Below are 19884 nucleotides of genomic sequence, written 5' to 3'. Positions count from 1 at the left end.
AAAGACTGACCATGTAAAATATTTCCACAAAAGACTGACCTGATAATACGAGTTCCTACATTCTCAGTACAGACAGAAACCAAATGAAATACTAGAAGTGTCAAAGATAGTCTTGTTCTATGTATTCATAGCCTACTCATATCATCATGTGCACAGAATGTGTATTAGACAGGGGTGGGGACCTGTCCATGTGAACAGATACAGTAGCATGTCCATGCCAAGGTGATTCAGTGTCCAGAAGATCTACTCTTGCTCAGTCTGAAGGTGTCTAAGTGCAGTCATGGTTTTAGACAGGAGCACACTTGATCCTTCAAGGGTCAGCTCCTCTGGCTCAGTCACACAGGGACACTGTAAAACACTTTCCCTCTCCTCTAAAACACACACCAGGGGATTCCAGCCATGGGAGCACATGCAATCTTCTAAACCTCTCTTGCAATCATCAGACCCCCTATCAGTGCTCCCATTTCTCAGCAGGAGCTCCAGCCAACGGAAGGCACCTGGAGGAGAAAAAAGAATGAACAGCAGCTTTGATGGGGACTCCCTTACATTCAAAGTATCAAACTGGAGAGGACGTCCTGAAATTCTTAATACAGTAATTGATCAAGCTGATAAGAGAAAGGTTTTATTGACAGGAAATGCCATGCCTTATGTCATTCGAATACTCTAACACCAAGATTTACGCGTAACAACCATAGCAACACTAGTCTGATGCACTGATATTGAGCTGTTTGTAACAAATCATTGAACATATTAGCAGGACCATCAGCTGCCACTGATTACTTTGTGGCACATGATATTTACTTTCAGAGGTAGTCACTGCTACTACAAAGCAATAGAGAGGATGCTAACAGGATCAGACTATATCTAGTCTTAAAGTTGCACAAACCACAAACAGCTTTTACAGCACAAAATTCATCAATTAGCAGCTAGTTAGCTAGTTTTCAGTGACAGCTATGCTGTCGTTGGTGTTTGTAAGGCAGGTCTATTGGGTTTTAGCCTAATTGGTTAGCTAGCTAGTTTTATATGCACATAAATACCTCTTAATATTCTTTCTTTTGGAATGCTGGAATGACTGAGTCATTCACTGAATTGCTAAGCTGTGATTCTATGCCTATAAATGTCTTAAGACATTACAAGGGCTTTGTTCACTATTTTCTTATCCCATGCACTATAGAGTGCCTTTCAGGTCATCTGTCACTGCAGTGTTGTTGAAACTTGCATGCCAAGAGAATTCACGGTGGGCCGTCATCTGCAGCAACTGAAGCTCTGGGAATCCTAAGCGCTGCTAGGTGTGGGCGGCTCTGTTCTCAGCTTTCCAGCTGGATGGACACCTCTGCTCTCTGATGCAAAGGGCTGTGGTCAGTGCACAAGCCCACACCTGTCCGTCTTCCTTTAACTCAAAACTGTGTAGCACTGTAGTGCTGACACCACTCTTCAGTTCAGACTAGAAATCAGCAGCAGAAAAGTAGGGTCTTCTGTCGAATAGAGAAAATGTGTCAAATTCTGCTGTGACTTGTAGTGTGATTGGCAATTTGAAAGAATCCCATGATGCATTTGAAATGTTTTCAAAGCATATAGCTACTTCTACTTTTACAATGCTGACATCAATTAAGTGGTTGCCCTGTAGCCAAATCAGTCTGATGAATTGCCGCAATCCAAATGAAACATACAGACTTGAGTTATATCAGAGATGAGTTTAACCTCATCATCTGAATGACACAGGAAAGCTAGTTTATAATAGCCTAGCAAATGCCTATTTCAGTGGTATAGAAGCTACATGGAACACGCACCATTTTGCTTATTGATTTGAATCATAAGCCTGAGGAACTAAAGCATATCAAAACCAGTTAGTACTGTAAGGTGTATTTACTGACCCAAATGATATAAGTATAAGTATAAGTATATATACTTTTTTGATTCCGTGAGGGAAATTTGGTCTCTGCATTTAACCCAATCGGGGAATTAGTGAAACACAAACAGCACACAGTGAACACACAGTGAGGTGAAGCACACACTAATCCCGGCGCAGTGAGCTGCCTGCTTCAACGGCGGCGCTCGGGGAGCAGTGAGGGGTTAGGTGCCTTGCTCAAGGGCACTTCAGCCGCAGCCCACTGGTCGGGGCTCGAACCGGCAACCCTCCAGTTACAAGTCCAGAGTGCTAACCAGTGGGCCACGGGCTGCCCCCGATATGAATCAAAGACAGCCTACTGTCTGAATGTGAGTTTTTAGAAACACTGCCTTCATCTCACCTCATTTGAATAAATTTGTAGTGGTTAGCTACCCCTACAAGATAGCATCCATCAATAATTTTTATCACATTAAAATAAATAAATGTGGTCAAAGAAACTAAAACAGGTAGGTATGACAATTTAGTGGCATTTTGTGAAATCATTAGCTTTTATATGGCATGGTTTGCTTTGAACTATGCCATGTAATGACACCTAAAAATCTGTCATTCACCTACATAATATAGAGCATTAAACATGTCAAATATCTCTTTGTATGCACGATCCAAGGAGTGAATCTTCTTTTGATCATCTGAGTGTATGTCCGGCAGATGATGGGGGATTAGGGGGTTGTGGGGCTCTGGTCATCCTGTCACTATTGTCCACCTTCATTTAGGGCAGTGACGATAAGGTGAAGGTGACGCTGGCAGCCTGGTATTACGCTCCTATTAGAGAGCAAGTGGCTCTTTCAGGAGGATGGGTTTGCGGTCGTCCTTCTCTGGTTCTCCTCTTTCTGTGCAGCCTCGTGGTCTTCCTCCATCACACCCCTCAGAAGGAGGACATTCACTAACCTCCCCTGAGCTACTAGCGTAAGGTCACTGCAGAGGTCAATGCCATTCAAAGCCAGGAGCAACGACCTCCCAGCCCCCTCTCAGTAAAAGCATGGGGCCACACTCCTGCCTTCCATCTGAATTGGGAAGGGGGTGGCGGGGGGCGCTGCATCCAGGAGATAACAGCTCCCCGTCACCCCCTCAGCAGCCTCGCTCGCTGACCCCTGCCCCTCTCCCCCAGGCTGCCGATGGCCAGCTCTGGCGAGGTGGTCAGCTGCGGCGCTCCGCCCTCCAGCCAGCCGCGCACACAGGGGGAGAGCAAAGACCTCCGCTGAACCCATTCTGCAGATAACCTTTTCCAGCTGCCAAATCGGAATGATTTTCAATCAGGCCCCTACACAAGCCGAAAATCCCATGTCCCGGATATATCGCCCCACACCCCCACCACCGATAGACAGGCACTGTTTGCCCAGCTCCCTCTTCGATAATTTCTCTTTTTTTACGTCCGCCCAGTTATTTTGACATTTGCACATCCCTAGTTATGGCCACCTTTAGCTTTGTCCATCTTGCTCTGCCTCTATCTCTGTGTTCACTGAGAGGTAGACTAGTGTCATCGGTGGCCATGTTTAAGGGTCATGTTTACCCTTTAAAGCCAGAATGTGCATAGACAAAGTAGAGCCACCAGTGCTGATAATCTACTCAAGTCAATTTACATGCATAGTGAGGGTGTCAGTCTGTTTAAATATTCTTCACTCCTTGATTTCCTTTGTGTGTGTGTGGATGTGTGTGTGTGCATAGTCTCCTCCATCAACCATCCATCATGTTATTGACTTGGTTTGGAAGACATCCTGCTGCTCTATCACATGCGTGCGCACACACACACACACACACACACACCAAAAACAATTGAACTCTGGTCCCCATTGTGTTGCAAATCATAAGAAATGTTAAAAACATCATACGTTTGAATGTGGCTTTGTCCAATAATAATGACCATTCCATAAAACCAGTGAAGACTCTCTCTCCCACTGTCTCCTGTCACTAACTTGCTGTCCTATCAAATTAAAGGTATAAAAGCCCCCCAAAATATATTTTTTCAAACAAAGCAGTGAAGACAGGTTGCATTAGGGGTATGGATGTGTGTGTGGATATAATGGTAAAGGGTTAGTGGACGCTGAGGTTCCAGGGGTCAGGAACATGGAAACGTGGCCACAGCACATGGGTTCATCCATCAAGGTCAAGGACTCTGTGTGTATTTGCCTCCTGGCCAAGGCAGGGTCAGCTGGGTGTGAGGGAGCACAATCAGCAATCATCCATCCCATTCTCACAGACAAAACCTCGAAAAGCCTCCGCCACAAGACATCTGCAAATCTGAGGAGCTAATTAGCAGAAATTGAAAGGCAGCTGATAGTTTGCCCCATGTTCAGGAGGGGATGTAAGCGAATCTATTTAGAGCATCTGACTCTTTTTGCATGTGTGTGTCAGTTTGCAGGAGGTGGTGTCAAGGAAAGGCAAATGTGTGACCAATTCCACTCATTAGCCTGAAAATCCAATAATAGCAAAAGAAAATGAAGCCAAAATTGCAGCGAGAGAAACTGTAATTTCAAACAAATTGGTCTCTAATTTCTTTTTAAAACAATTTTATGTGCAGTTTTATTTTGATATTTACATATTCATACACATACAGCATATGCTGTCTGAAATGCAGTATTCAATGATCTTGCTAATTGTACATTATGCAGAACTTGTGAATCAACAAGAGTTTATAATGATTTCATGCATAACTTGCTCACTTACCATCAGCAACCACTCGCTTATTCAACTGTTTTCCACCCCTCTGTCCTGATACACAGGTTTCACTGAGTTGTGCAAGTTGTGCTGTTCTAAAGTGTGCAGAAGACACCCCGTATCAGTATTAGATTGATGTCAGTTTTAACTGTGTTCTTGAGCACCCTAAACCATTATCTAACATATAGCACAGGGCAATCGAGTTTACTGGAACTCAATCATCGTTCCTCACAGTCATGACCGCACCCTAATCTAATGAAGGGCTCTCACTGCAGAGCCAGATTGTGCTTTTGGGGGGTTTGGGGGCTCTGATGGAGTCTCAATTCAGGTACTTGGCCTTTCAAGCACAGACAGTCAGACGAGGCAAGGCGACTGGGGTGCATTTGTGGTTGCTTTACGTGGTATCTGACTTTGGCACAGAGCTCCAATAAAGTCTCTATTTTTTGTGATAGTTTTCCTGTACATCGAAGATGTGACGTACAGCATTTCAATTAGCCAAACAGGTACGGCTCTCATAAAGTTTTTTTATAAACAAGATTGATGCGTGGGACATGAAATCGCCAGCTCACATGAGCGGAGGACCTCCCGACCTGCAGTAATTTATAGGCAGGGACAGTGTGTGGAGACTGTCAGGAAAATATATTTGCACGTTCCATTGTGTTAATGCAGGACAAAACCGCTGCAAGCTGACAGTGAGCAATTCCATTAGAGAGATTGTGAGAGAGGAGATGAACTGTGTATTGACAGTGCAACCTGCCTTAATGAATTGCTTTGCTCAGGCATCAGTCTTCCCTCGTCTACTGATGTTTTTGCTAACTTAGATTCTTTTCAGCCTCATTATAAACACCCAAGCTTTATGGGAAAAGCAACAACTGGAGACTGTATGAGCAATCACTATAAGATACTTCAAGGTTCAAGGCTTCCAAATTTTCTAACAGTCTTTGTTCAAGCAATGACAATAATATATTGTGGCACATTTAACCTATAAAGTGTTAACTTGTTGTGAGGGCATTGAGTGATTGATTGATGTCTGAGTGAGGAGACCCATGTTTGTTTACACTCACCACCCCTATACTGTATGTTATACACTACAGAAGATGGGCAGATGATCGCAGTGGAATTCTGAGTACAATGCCTGACCTTTGGAGAGGCAATGTCACAGAGCCTGTTGTGTGGGAAACCCCTGCAGTTCCAGCCAGAGCAGAGTGCTCTCTGTGGGGAGAGAACCTGGCTCTGTAGGACGCCGCCAAAAGGCCACACTGTATTGATGGAGCGGAGAGAGGTGCAGCTATTTGGCTTGCTTCGTACAGTGTGCAGAAAAAGCCATGGCACATTCAATTCAATCTTTTTTTTCTTCTCTCTATCTCACATGCCTCAACAGTGGTGTACACAAACTCAAAGTGGAGCAAGAGGTCACAGATGACCTCCTCACAACCAGAGCTTTGTCTGTGAGGGTCCTCTGAAGCTGTTGAATAAGGTGGTTTGCCCGCGCAGCTCTGGGGGAGGAGGGGGACCGGTGGCTGTGTGTCAGGTCAGAGACCCCTCTGTGATGCTCCCGCTGCAGAGGCCTCTGAAAGATGAGCACCCGGAAGCCCTCCATTGTGCCACGTCTGTTTGATCTTGCCATTTGCTCTTGTTTAAAAGTACATTGATTCGGTGCACATGGACCCTTTTGAAACGGTGGCGGTATTGACCCCGCTCCTCTCAGCTGGCCGCGGTAGCCTGGTGGCTGGCCACTCTCCCCACTGGGGCACGGCGAGGGTTCTTTTATGTCCCCCAGTGGTGGGCTCGACCTTTGCCATGACTTGCGCAAGTCCTCTGTGCACCACTCCAGCAATCTATAAGTCTGCAGAAAGACCACTACACCCTTTTGTCTGACTGTACTCCATTCACACCTCACAAAAGGCACAAAGGTTTTTTTTGTTTTGTTGTTTTTCTCCATTTTCAACCAAAACTAATTGATTTCTAGAACCCAGGTTATTTTAGCATGTCATTAGCCAGGTCTAGCAGAGCTGCATCTACTCCTCGCGTTTGTGCTCGGCCATATGGAGAATCTTATTGATGCAATCGATACACGCGAGCATTCTCCTCCACGGTCAAGGTTGCTGGTATCAGCTGTCAAGTAGCGAAGGTACTCATTAGCAGTACACCACCATACACTCCGGATGTCTCCCACTAGGAGTGACGTGGAGTGAGTCCGCTCATCGATGATCATCCAGGGTAGAGTCCTCCAATGGTTTGGCATCATTTCTATCGATTGCCATACACAGTTTATAATCTTCACGACGGAGCATCAGGGGGTGGGAAAGACCTCCTAGAGCTGCACTCGGCAACTAAGTAGAGGTCTGGCAGGGGGTTTTAATTGCTGGCCCTAAAACACTCCAGATTGTATCACCAGGACAGAGCCTCCTGGAATGGTGGTGCAGACAGCGCAGGAGTGGATTAATGGAAACGGATAAGGGCTGAAGGTGAACAATGTGCCTGTCATGGAAAAACAGCCCCAGACTGCGGCACCTCTCTGCTTCCCTCTCCTGTCTCACTCTGTCCCTGGCAGACAGGATCCCCGCTCATCTCGGCCTATCGGCCTGGGATTGTGTCGCACCAATCTTTTGATCTGCCAGGCACATATCATTGCAGTCCTTGAACTGAATTGATCTTTGTTAATTACCTTTGAGGAGAAAAGCAGCAGAATTATGAGAGGCTTGTCAGGAGAGCTGCCTCGTATTTCATGGGCAATGACCTTAGCAGCCACCATGGCAGTGCAGGGAGGACAAGTCATGTGTCATGTGTGTCATATATCAGGCTGGAGAGGTTATTCACATGCATTTGATTGTCTGTTTGGATCTGACCCCTTCTGCTTGTAGGTCCAGTTAATATCTCTTAGTTCTACTCCCGACCCTTGCTGACCATCCTGGTTAAGGCTTGAGCAAAGAGCACCAGCCATGCTTTGTCTTTTTCAGTGACAATGGAGATATTAGTGGGATTACTGTTCATGACTGTACTTAAAGCATACTGTTTATGACTATACTTAAAGCATACTGTTCATGACTGTACTTAAAGCATAGTGTTCATGGCTGTACTTAAAGCTTATCCCCATTTGTACCGCATGCTTTCAGGTGAGCAGCCTTAGTCTAAAAAGTCTAAAATCAGGGTATTTTTTAACTTGTTGTATTAATGATTACGATGTACCATGATTACTGGTCATGCAAAGGCCACCAACTACAGAATTTTTACCCGGGACACCGAACCACCGGGGCACATGAAATTTGGTGTGTATGTAGCCCCACTAGACTTTTACGGAAATATTTTGTTTCGTCCCCGGGGGCCACTCCAGCCCCCCCCCCCCATGCTGGGCCCCCCAAACCGCAAAAAAAGCAGTTTTTCCTAAATAACTACCTGAACCGTGGCACTGAGGATGAAGAATCTTTTATGGTATGTTGGTCTCAAGGGCCCACATCAATCTGGCCCATAATCACTCATTTGTGATTTGCACCCCCAAATGAAAATGCAATATTATTCTACTTTAATCGCCCCTATCTTCAGTTAAGATGTTCAGAACTGCACCAAATTGTATGTGTATGATTGACCTGGCATTCTCTGGGGGTATGCCAAGTTTCGTAGAATTTCATCCATGGGGGGGTCTAAAAAAAATTAGGTTATGTGTACATTTAGTGACTGTACACTCATTGGCCTGTAGATGGCAGTGCACACATATACACATGCACACACACACAGGCACCCACTAGGTATTAGAACGGCCGATACATATTCAGTAGGATTAAAAGAAAGCCAAAATAAATATTCATCATCATCATCATGGCTGCATTTCCAGTATTGGCGATAAGTAGTCGTTTGTCCACTAGATGGCGCGTCGTTGCAGTGAGACGTAATTTTGTTGGAAGTTAAAAGTGGGTTGGAAAAACAATGGACGCTTCATACAAGAAGTGTAGTTTACCGCAGAGAACGTCTAATAAGGATAGGATGATGTTCACATGAAATGTAATTTCCATTTCTTCTTGAAGCCGAAATAAATCTGAGGATGTTTATCGGACATGCTTGGTTTTTACTGCAGGTACGTTAATCTTATAATATCCAATTTGATTGATTGCATTTGTAGAAACTATAAATGCGGTTATACCAAGCAAATTGATAGCAGCACTGTAATTGTATCTTTCGACTGTCATTTGTTGCACGTGCTACAAAAATCATTCTGTGCAATGGAAGATTTACCAACGTTACACCGGTCTGATACAGTTTTGCCTATACATGCGTGAGACTGAGACGCCTGTTTATTTTGTTTTAAGTGCGTGCAGGATGTGAGAGGGGAATCGATGTGCTTTGATTCCAGCTTGGTAGTTGTAGTCTGTAAAATTAAAAAGCACGTGTGTGTGAAGTATCCAATGACACCTTCATTTCATTATGGCTGCTTTAGCAACACACCTTAAGCTACTGTGTAGTGGGTCCCATTTAGAAGTGGCTACTTCGTTCGCGCTTTCCTTGACTCATGGAGCTGCGTGAATTTTTATTACAACTTTTCGCCACAATATGGCAGTTTAAGTCCGCTTGATACTGTGCGTAAGCCATTGGTTTCCAAAGGAGATTTTATTTGTGTCGCCAGCATAGCCTATTGACAATTTATGTTGTAAATAGGCCTACCTTATAAGCCTACCTGTAGCTTAGGGAAGCTAACAGCTTTCTATTAGTATCTAGTTTGTTAGTTACAGTTTTGTCATAACTCCCTGATGCATTTTTGCATTTAGAATAGCCAGAGCGTGGATATCTCAATCGGAAAATTAAACAATATCGGGTGCCTATGGACTAGGCTGGGTGAACCCAGCCTGAGCTGCCCGCTATTTATTTTTTGATTTCTTAAAAGATTCAGCTTGGTCTGGTGAAAGCCAGACTAGCCATGGACCTCAGTTACACAATGCAAGGGAACATGAATCAGCCTATATTTGCACGAACAATAACGGACAACAGCTCTTCAACTTTGGCCCGTTAAAATGTGTATGAACAGTCTAGCGACGCATTTCATCAATCCAGTTGCAATGGATGAACTGTGATGAACTGCCCTACTTGTGATTGTTTAGAGATTTTCTACAATCTATTCACCTTTTCAGCACCAGTAGGCAACTTTATGTGCAGCCGCACACACACACTCAGGCATGCCAAACAAGCATACACAAAAGTTTCAAGAGTGGGGGATGGAGTAAAATATGGAGACAAATTGAAGTGTGATTTATTTTTGCGGAACGGATGTACATGTACAGGACTGAGCAGCGGTCGTATTTTGTACCGCTATGCGGTACATCTAGTTTATCATATTGACTATGCTGTATGGTAATAGTGTGAAATAGTGTGTATTTCTGTGCAAATATGCACTCTTAAAACGAATGTGTTGAAAACAACACAACTTTCGTTGTTTTAACACATCTCTGTGTCCAGATAGGGACAACACATTCATTTTAAAAGTGGTTGTATATTTTAGGAAGCCAGTGTTAATCTAGAAACAGTAATCCACTTTTGTCTTTTGAATATAACAGTAACATCTTAGAGATCTTGCAAACAGTGGACTATGAATGTAATCTCCAATTCATATTATATCTAAGGAGAATAATTCCTACTGAAAAAAAAAAACACAGGTGTAAAACAGACTTTAGGCCAGGGCGTTAATTTGCTAACCATTTGACATCAGCCACTGTGACCAGGGACCTGGGTATTTAAATGAAAGGACCTGGACATGGGTGTTTGTTCAGCAAGCATTTCAGCATCAGAGTCTGCAATTTGATAATTATTATTGATTTGCTCACTGGCTGTCAATCAGGAGGTGGCTGGAGAGACTTCTCTGATGGACAGAAAGAGGATTGGACAGTCACCATCCAACAAGGAAGCCTCATCTGGAGAATGAACTCAGATGAGATAGTGCAGGTGGATAAGGGTAATTGATGATTGTTTCAACGAAGGGATGTGAAAAGAGGAGAGGGGGAGGGGAGATGGAGGAGAAGACGAGGCAATGGGATGGGAGGGGAACAGGGGGAGGGGGAGAAGAAAGGATCACAGAAAAAATGAGGGAGGAAAATATTCCTCCAGAGGAATGTCATCCTTTGGGTCTTGCAAGGTTATATGTTTTATGTCAGGGATCAACTCCAAAGTCTAGAAAAACAAATATTCAGGACCTTTACATTAAAATGTCACTATGCCTCTTGCATTGATTTCCTTGTGAAAAGTGAGAAGACCCAGCCTTTGATAATTTAACCTGTTTATTACACAGTTCTAATACATACTCAGAAAAGAGAACTGCAATTGAGGTATTACTCTTTTAGTGTCATAAATCTACGACTATGGTTTCAATACATGACAGTTATCCTCATGAATGGAACTCATGCAATATAGAGAAACACAAGGGGTAATGATTTACCAGACATTGTGAAGTTGTAGCTACAGGAGGTTTTGAGATATGGTACCTAGAATTGATTGTCTTCAACCATATATTGACTTCCCTTAATTTAATTTAACTGACTTGACTTGACATTAAGCTCTTTTTAATTTTAATGTCCTGAGTTCACAATCATACAACATTGTCAAATAACAATCAACAACAGCAGACTACAAAAGAACATGGATGCAAAAGTCAACACTGTACAACAGCAATAGTCTATTGGTCTACTGACACAAAGTGGTCTAATTTTAATACCTCTTGTAATCTGTTCCATTTGTTGGGTGCAAAAATTTGGAAGCTAATTTCTCAAACTCAGACTTGATCTGAGGAGTTTCAAGGAATATACATATTTGTGAGTGTGACAAATATATTTAATTTTTAAAAGAAAAGTCCTATCATGGAAAGATTGACATCCCGCATTCTGGTAGAGTTTACAATGATGACTTTCAAAACCACCCCCATAATAAAACATAGAGATCATTTATCTATAATAAAACAGAGAACTGTAGTAAACTATCTAGTGATTTCAGTGTGGGAGAGGCTGCATACAGCACATACACAATATCACCATTCTCTGGGGCTGACAGTATTGTTGACATTGAACAATGGTCATTCTGTTTTCTAGAGAGAAGCAAGACCTGATCCTGTATAGTGCACCCACTTTAATTTCCACCTTCATTAGCTCAAGCATATGTGTTTTATATGATAGTTTGTCATCAGATAGTCATCTAAATATCCAGATATTTGTAATGAGTAATGTTGCCCATACACCAAAAGATTTTGAGAAGATTGGAATCTGACACCTTCTTACATCCAAAGACAAGTCACAGACACAGACTAGTCACAGACTATGATTTTGCAAAGACTAGGAATCTTCCAGGGTCATTGTTTACAAGACTGCAACAAGAGTCTGCAACAAGCAGCCTGCGCTCCCGCATCACCAGACTCACCAACAGCTTCATACATCAGGCTGTTAGGATGCTGAACTCTCTACCCCCTCTCCCCCCTCCACCCTCAGCTACATAACATCCTGGACTTTGGACCCACAATGGCTGCCTTGCACTACTCCACTTGTACACTTGCACACTTTGCACACTTTGCAACTTGTTGTTGTTGTCCTGTTGTCCTGAAAACACAACACTTCTGCTGCTCTTACATAACTTGCACCACTATGCCACTTGCTTACTTAGATCAAACAGAACTACCTCAGCCATTTATTGGCCTGACTTTGCACTATTATATTGACTGTCTATGCACAATTTCAACCCAATTATGCTGCTCTTATTTCTTCATTGTATGTGCCTTCTTATTTACTCATTTATTGTTTACTTGAATGTTAAGTTTGTCTGTGGACTTAATTGGTAAAATATGTCTTGTCTTCACCGTGGGATAGTGAGAAACGTAATTTCGATCTCTTTGTATGTCTGGGCATGTGAAGAAATGGACAATAAAGCAGACTTTGACTTTGACTTTGGCTTTGAAGAGTCCTTTAAATAATTTCCAATTGTGCTCCAGGAACTCAACAAGGATAAACAGTCCATAGCCTATTCATTTCAAAGTCATATTTCTGCCCTTCTCAACCTAGCAAATATCATACATCTTTTAGTCTTTGATTCATTTAGAACCCATTTGGATTTCTGAACACAGTTAAGCGCACATTTAAGATTTGACACTGCTAGCTCTACAGATAATACATAAGGCTAAAGAATTGTATTATCTACTGAAGCACAGATATCATTAATGAACAATGTAAACAATAATGGGCTCAAAACTGAGCCTAGTGGAACACCACTTTTTAGTCTTAATGCCTCTGAGGTTATTCTACACACTGTATTCTATCAGAGAGGTAGTTTTAAACCATTAAGAGGAAATTTAATGAAAAGCTAACAACTTTTCAAGAAGTAGTCCACGATTAACAGTGTCAAAATCCTTTGACAAATCAATAAACAAAGCTGCACAATGCTTCTAGTATCAATAGCAGTAGCTTTATCGTAGTTGTTGCTGTAATGCTACTATGGACAGTTCTAAACCCAGATTGACAAGGACCTAAAATTCATTTGAAGGCAGAAAGGAATGAAGCTGTTCATTTTCAAAGGATTCTCTGCTAAACACGGTAGCTTGGAAATAGATCTGTAGTTATTCAATTCACCCTTTCTTTTTGCAGAGGAGTCCCTTGGGCTTATATCCAGACTTTTGTTTAATTAATGTTATTATTAAAATATTTCTAAATTATGTCGATATCTGTCAAATGTAATATTTTCTACCTTTTATTGTGCTTGTTGGATAGGGTTTTGTCCGTGAAGAGCTGAGTGTAAACATACTGTAAGATGTATGTGAAAGAAAATACAGTGGCTTAAGTCATGTTGTCAAAAGTATCTTAGACAAAGATTGCAGTGCACAAGTCCATTTCGTGCTAATGGGGCTCCATTCTTCCTGGTCACAATCCAATTAAAGCAGGAGATCTGGCTCTGATAAACACTATCAATCCAAACAGCCTGGACAGTCCTCTCATTTCTCAATTTATATAGATCACTTCCCACAGGAGAGCAGGACCCTGGGTGTACTCCTGCCCGGGTGATTCAGTCTTCAGTACTGAAGACACTCATTTCCTCTATCTTTAGAAGATATTTGAAGCTTAATTCATGCTATTTGGGTTGTTTTTAACCCAACAGTTTTTAGAGTGTAGCAACCTATGCCACAAACCACATATTGTTAGATTCTGTTCACACTGGTGTAAACATATTGTGGAAGTGAATACTCCAATATGTATATTTCATTTACAATAGCAGAAAGGAATTCCATTCATAGACTAATGGTTGAATTTTAACTGGCCAAAAGCAAACAATGCAATCAATCTGTGTATGATGTCTGTGTATTACATGCATCAGCCTAAACAGATGTAGTGTGAGCTTGGCCTGGAACCAAGCCAAGCTTCCTACATTGGGCTGGAATAAGGTTGTAGACTAGCCTGGTAAACCAGACCCTGGAATCTTTCAGATTAAGGGTCTGGCCACGAGTAATGAAAATGGCCCAATTCGAGGGGCGGCACCAAGCATGCATTTGAAACTGTCACTGCACGCAGTTGGAGAACGCTACGACCAATCACAACAATTCATCAGTGTCAGTCATCAGTGTAGCTCGCCTTTGTCCCGCCTACACCGATTTGATTGGTCTCTCTCGTTAGAGAGATAGAAGAAATTTGGATCATTGCTCGTGGCCAGAGTATCTTGCGGGCACAATTCAAATTGTGCTCTCGCGAGAACTCTGGATTTCCAGGGTAGTTGTAGACTAGAAATTGAACACATCTACACTATTCAATAACATTTTAGCAGAGGCACAAAAGGGACCATGTAAGGAGTGAATTAGTTTATGTGAAGCCAGTGTTGTTTTGGAAGCTGTGATTCATAGCCAATGTCATGATTCATCACAATCATGCACAAATGAGAGGAGGATCATTGTTCTGATACTGAGATTCCAATTTGACCAAGGAATAGGCTGTTGATAGCACTTATTTTACAATCAAAATTCCTTTGATCTAACCATTTTCGCATAGTTTGTAGTGAGTTTTCAGGGCAGCTCTTGATGACAAAGCTTTCTAATGGGTCTTGTGTTTGGCTCCTATCTTGTACAAGGTTACAGTATAGTTGCTTGATAATTGGTTTGAACCCTGTTGTAATGGTATGCTTGATAATGTGAAACCTTGTAACCCAGCGACAGGCCGGAAGGCACTTTAATTAAAGTGCAAGTGTGGTTGATGAATGACACTGCACACGCAGGCAAAAATCACATCACATTATTAAATATTATGCTTTGGAAACACAGTCGGATGTCTGAGTTTTTATTTGGGAACTATAACATTTAATTCTCAGACAGAGACTCTTGGCGTTGGCTTTTGTAGGGGAATGTAAAAGGGGTCCCAATAAATGACAAGAGTGATTTCTGCTTGTGCTTGCCTGTTATCTATGTATACTGCATCTCTCAAGGCAAAATATAAATTAATAAATAAATAAATAAATAAAATGGAAAATAAGCTAATTTCCTCCTGCCGGGATGACAGGATGTGATGTATTGTTTTTCATAAAACTGTTACAGCACATCTTTGCATTTCCTCCATAGCAATACATCTCTGTACAAAGAATCACTGATCTCCAACACAGAGAAATGCATCAGAGGGGTTTGGCATGCATTAATAACTGAAGATGCCGCTGCATCAGATCGCTAGGCAGGCTGACAGTGTCTAGTGGTGGAATGGATGTGGCTTGCCAAGGGTAGTGTGGAGATAGAGGATGATTTCTGATCGGCCCTGCCTGTCGGTGCAGTGAAGGGAAGAGAAGTGTCCGTATAATACAGTATGTGTTTGGCCAGGCTCTGACTTCTCCGTCTCCCACACATTATTTACGGCCTGCTTCTGGCTGTCAGCCACACATCAGACACCTCAAGGTGTCCATGCCACCGTAAAGATTCCCCTCCCCTCTTGCGTGCGCCAGGGAGACATGTGGCCTGACTTTTCTTGGAGAGTAAAATATGGACATTTATATTTGGCCTCTGTGCTTCAAGCCTGTCGCCCGCTTTAATAGAAATCCTTGGGTGACGATAAAAAATGCCCAAGTGGTGGCAGCAGTGGGAATGTGTGTGTGTGTGTGTGTGTGTGTGTGTTATACTCCGTTATTTCCATGCTTTCAAAATACCCATAGGCTCTCTCTGACATGGTTACCATGTGAACATACATATAGCGAGTATCCTGCTGCTGTTTTTCTTTATAACTCATGAAAGACAGGATCATTTCATTTGATCCCCAGAGGAGTGGTGGGAGAGGGAAACAGAAAGAGAGAGAGATAGAAAGAGAAAGGAATGCCTGGAGCCTACTACTTGCACTCTGCCTCATAGCTCCCAGGGCCGCTAGTCAAGTGCAGAGTTCCTGAGGTTCGAACAGGGATTTGTTACAGAAAAATAGACCTGGGCAAACAAATAACGCCTACAAATTCTCGCTCCTGGCTATTTCGAGAAGAGGGGCTTTCAATGGACTGCAAGATAAGAGGTGAAGCAGGATAAAGAAAGGGGAGAAAATAAAGACAACAGCATGACACAGAGCTTCTCTGTCTGCCAGGCATCAATAATCAATTCATCATTTATGTCAGAGAGGCCTGTTGCTCTGGAACATTCTCTGCTGTACTATAGAAAAGTTTTGTGCCACCAAATTATTTTCCCTCCTCTAAATCTTCACCCTTGTTACCTATTATTAACCAATTACATTTGGTAATACTCTATTATGGTGGTGTTTCCTCGGATCATGTTTAAGCGTTCGATATGCATCGCTTCTTTACACTTAGGATCAGTGGAGAGCTCTTGAGAAATGCCTTGAATGCAGTGGCCGGCACGCTGGACTGGCTCCTCGGGAGCAGGGCAGTGTCGTGTGGCGGAGAGAGCATTGCCACAGATGATTGGAGAGGATTAGTTAGAAAATGGAGCCACTCATAGAAATCCTATCCTTTAGTGTCCAAGGCTTCAGTCTGGGCAGGGTGCTGGCCTTGAGACCAGATTAAATCAATTATCAATTTTCCAATTAAACCCTTCCCCGAATCCTCTGGGAAACAAGGGGCTGGAATAGTTTGGCCAGGCGAGACTCTTGAGTGGACTGGTTGCCAGGCTTCAGTGGTGAGGAGACCCAGATACCTGTGTTACTGCTCATTGGTCACTATACAATCTTACATTCCTAGGGGGCAAGCCATTTATATATAAATGCAAGATTTTTGTTTCTTTTTGGTGACCAAATTATTTAGTTCTAGTTTTCTACAAATTCTCTTCTTTCTATTAATGGCGGATATGTTCCTTTCAAACTAAAACATGTTCAGATGTAAATCATTTCCGTTAGCTGGCGGGTCCTTAATCATAATACATCTGTGATTATTGATTTTTGATTATGGTCTGTATCCTTTTTTGTAACAGCAGCTTCTGTGGACTCTAATCTGAAATTCGGATAGAGTCATTGTGATGTATATTGACCAGGGTGACTGTTTTTGCTCTTCGTTTTCTTTGCGCTACTGATTGGTCTTCTTTGTCTGCTGGTGAACAGACACACGAGCACACACACACACACACACACACACACACACACACACACACACACACACACACAGGTCAGGTCACAGCCTCCATCAGGCCAGTGGCAGAGATCATGAATATGGTTTCCTGGGAAAATGAAAATGGACTGACAGAACAAAAGGGGTTGATGTCAGACCTTCCAGGTATGACCTTAATATGGCATCCTCTTCTCTCCTCTTTACACTGCAACATAGTTCACAATGTAAACTTGGCTGGCCTTGACTTGAATTATTAATATGGTCTAGTACTAAGACAGATAGAGGTGATAAGACACGGTAGGATATCAGTGGCAAGTGATTATAAACCTATGCGCTTGCAATGCTAGATTTAGTTATACCATATCCACACCATCCATATTTTTTTTTATCAGGTATGTGTCTTCATGAATGCATATAATGTATCAATATCATATTGCAATGCTCCATTTGTATAAACCTCCACACTTAAACACTTTTGCACTGTAGTATTTTGCTTCAAGCATCCTGTGGCTTGCAGCTCATCTCATTAGCAGGTGAAGTAATGCTCTGACACAGGTGTGTTTGCTGCCTTTGCTCCGCTAAGCACTTTTCTTGTAATCGAGTTGTCGTGGCCCACTGAAGGCACTGGGCTCTCTAAAGAGATAACTGGGCATATAAAGAGGGATTTGGGCCCCGTGTTTTGTTGGTGTCCTCCTGTGGCCAATCCAACACGTGGGCCACATACAGTACGGCCAGGGAATGCAGAGGAAGCCGGGGAAGGGATTATCCCATTAAGCCAAACATGTCTCAAGAGGATTAACTTTAACTACCAACATGAGCACTTTACTCTGCCAGCCGGGTCTTCCGTCTCCTGGAGAGAGACAGAAAGAGAGAGGGAGATAGAGAGAGAAGATGGGGGGGGGGGTATATATTGTGGATGGTACCCCTTGCTTACAGATAGCAGGTTCACCTATTAACAAGGCAGTGGCGCCACATTAAACAAAGTGCTCTCTCATTTTCTTTCTTTCTCTCTGTCTCTGTGCTTTTGTGGAGTAATATACAGTATATATAACATGTCCATGACTGCAGTAGACTATGTTTTATATACAGCACTCATGCATGTCAGTAGGCTCAACCTCACAACCAGTGGAGCTCAATTGTCTTATTCCATGCCTGATGGCATGTTTGCGCCACAAATGTTTCACGACTCCTGCTTCGCCTGTGCCCCCCAGAGGCAGCACACCTCCCCTCCATGCAGGGTAGGAGTGCATTTAGAATACCTAAGTTAGCATTTGTACTATATATTCAGCTCAACATACCCTCTGAAGTTGTTTAAACTTTAAAGTGTGGCTCTTGTGTGAAGATCTGAGTTAGCAGATAATGAAAAACAATGAGGTTTTTTTTTTCCTTCTTCAGCATCTCCTCCTTCCCCTTTTTTTCTGTTCTCTTGTTTAATAGATGGCACATTCCGGCTATCTCAGAGGCCTCCAGTGCTGGTATTAATGAAATGGCCCGAGGCTGTACATATCAAAAGGAATCATTTTGACACCTGAAGCCTTCGTGCATTATTTGTGTGCTGCTCAAGGATTAGGCGTCTCTCTCTCCCATGCATGGCACGGAGCTGGAGAGTACATCTCTATGTTGTCCTGTCCTCCTGTGGCACCACCCCCACCAACGCTTGGCTGAATGTGCAGCGCAGGCCGAAGACTTAACATTTCAAATGGTCCTCCTCCTCCTCCTCCTCTTCATTTTCCTCCTTCTCCTCCTCCTCCTCCGGCTCTGTTGGAACTGCTGACTTTGCGGGGCCTTTGAGTCGTCTGAGGAGCAGGGGTGTAACGGGACCCAGCTAAGCGCCTGAGGCAACCAGCTCGCTCTCTAACTGACAGTCCACTCAGGCACGCTCGGGAGCCTCTCCCAACACAGCCCCTGCCACCTGGCCAAAGCCCAGTGACGTAGTCCATAACCACTCATCCCTGAATAGATTGAGCATGTCCGAAAAAAATAATAATTAATACTTCGTCAAATGTTAAGCCCCACTGTCCTTTTGTCCCAGGAAATCCTCTCTCATTCCTTACCCTTTAACACCTCTCTGTTCCTGCAGCAGCATCCAAGTGCAGTGTGATATGCTAGTTTATTCTATTATCCAGATCTTTCTGTAAGTTTTATTTTTGCTCAGTTATCCAGGCAAATCACACTTGTTATTGCTATACCTTTGCTTTCTTTGTGTCCAACAAACTACACACAACACATGTTTATACACATACAGTTGACAGTTGTAGAGAGCATATGTTTTTTTTATCCATGTGTGTTTGCTTTTATGTGTAGCACAGACATGTCTGATTATGTGTGTGTGTGTGTGTGTGTGTGTGTGTGTGTGTGTGTGTGTGTGTGTGTGTGTGTGTGTGTGTGTGTGTGTGTGTGTGTGTGTGTGCGCACGCATCTGTTTGTCTCTGTGTGTAAAAGAGCGAGAGTGAGAAAAGGCTGTTGGCGTAGTCTTAAGGTATTGATCCAGGCCTTAATGTGCAGCTCCTGCTGTGAGAGCTGGAGGAGGCTAGAGGGAGCTCCTGCTCCAGTGGAAAGGCCCCCCTCCACACACACACACACACACACACACACACACACACACACACACACACACACACACACAAACACACACACACACACATGCTGCCTCAGTCCCGGCGAGCACACAGCCTGGCCAGCACTAATCACACTGTATTCACACTTCAGCATGCAAGCTGGCCCTGCTCCCCCAGCAGCCTGCCTCCTCTCCTGCTCACAGCCAAAGCAGCCCGTTCGGCCTCAAGTTAAGTCACGTTCCT

This window comes from Alosa sapidissima, chromosome 14 (genome assembly GCF_018492685.1).
Source record: "Alosa sapidissima isolate fAloSap1 chromosome 14, fAloSap1.pri, whole genome shotgun sequence".
Classification (NCBI taxonomy): domain Eukaryota; kingdom Metazoa; phylum Chordata; class Actinopteri; order Clupeiformes; family Clupeidae; genus Alosa; species Alosa sapidissima.
The sequence above is the reverse complement of the archived record's forward strand: the minus strand, read 5'-3'. Positions refer to the sequence as shown.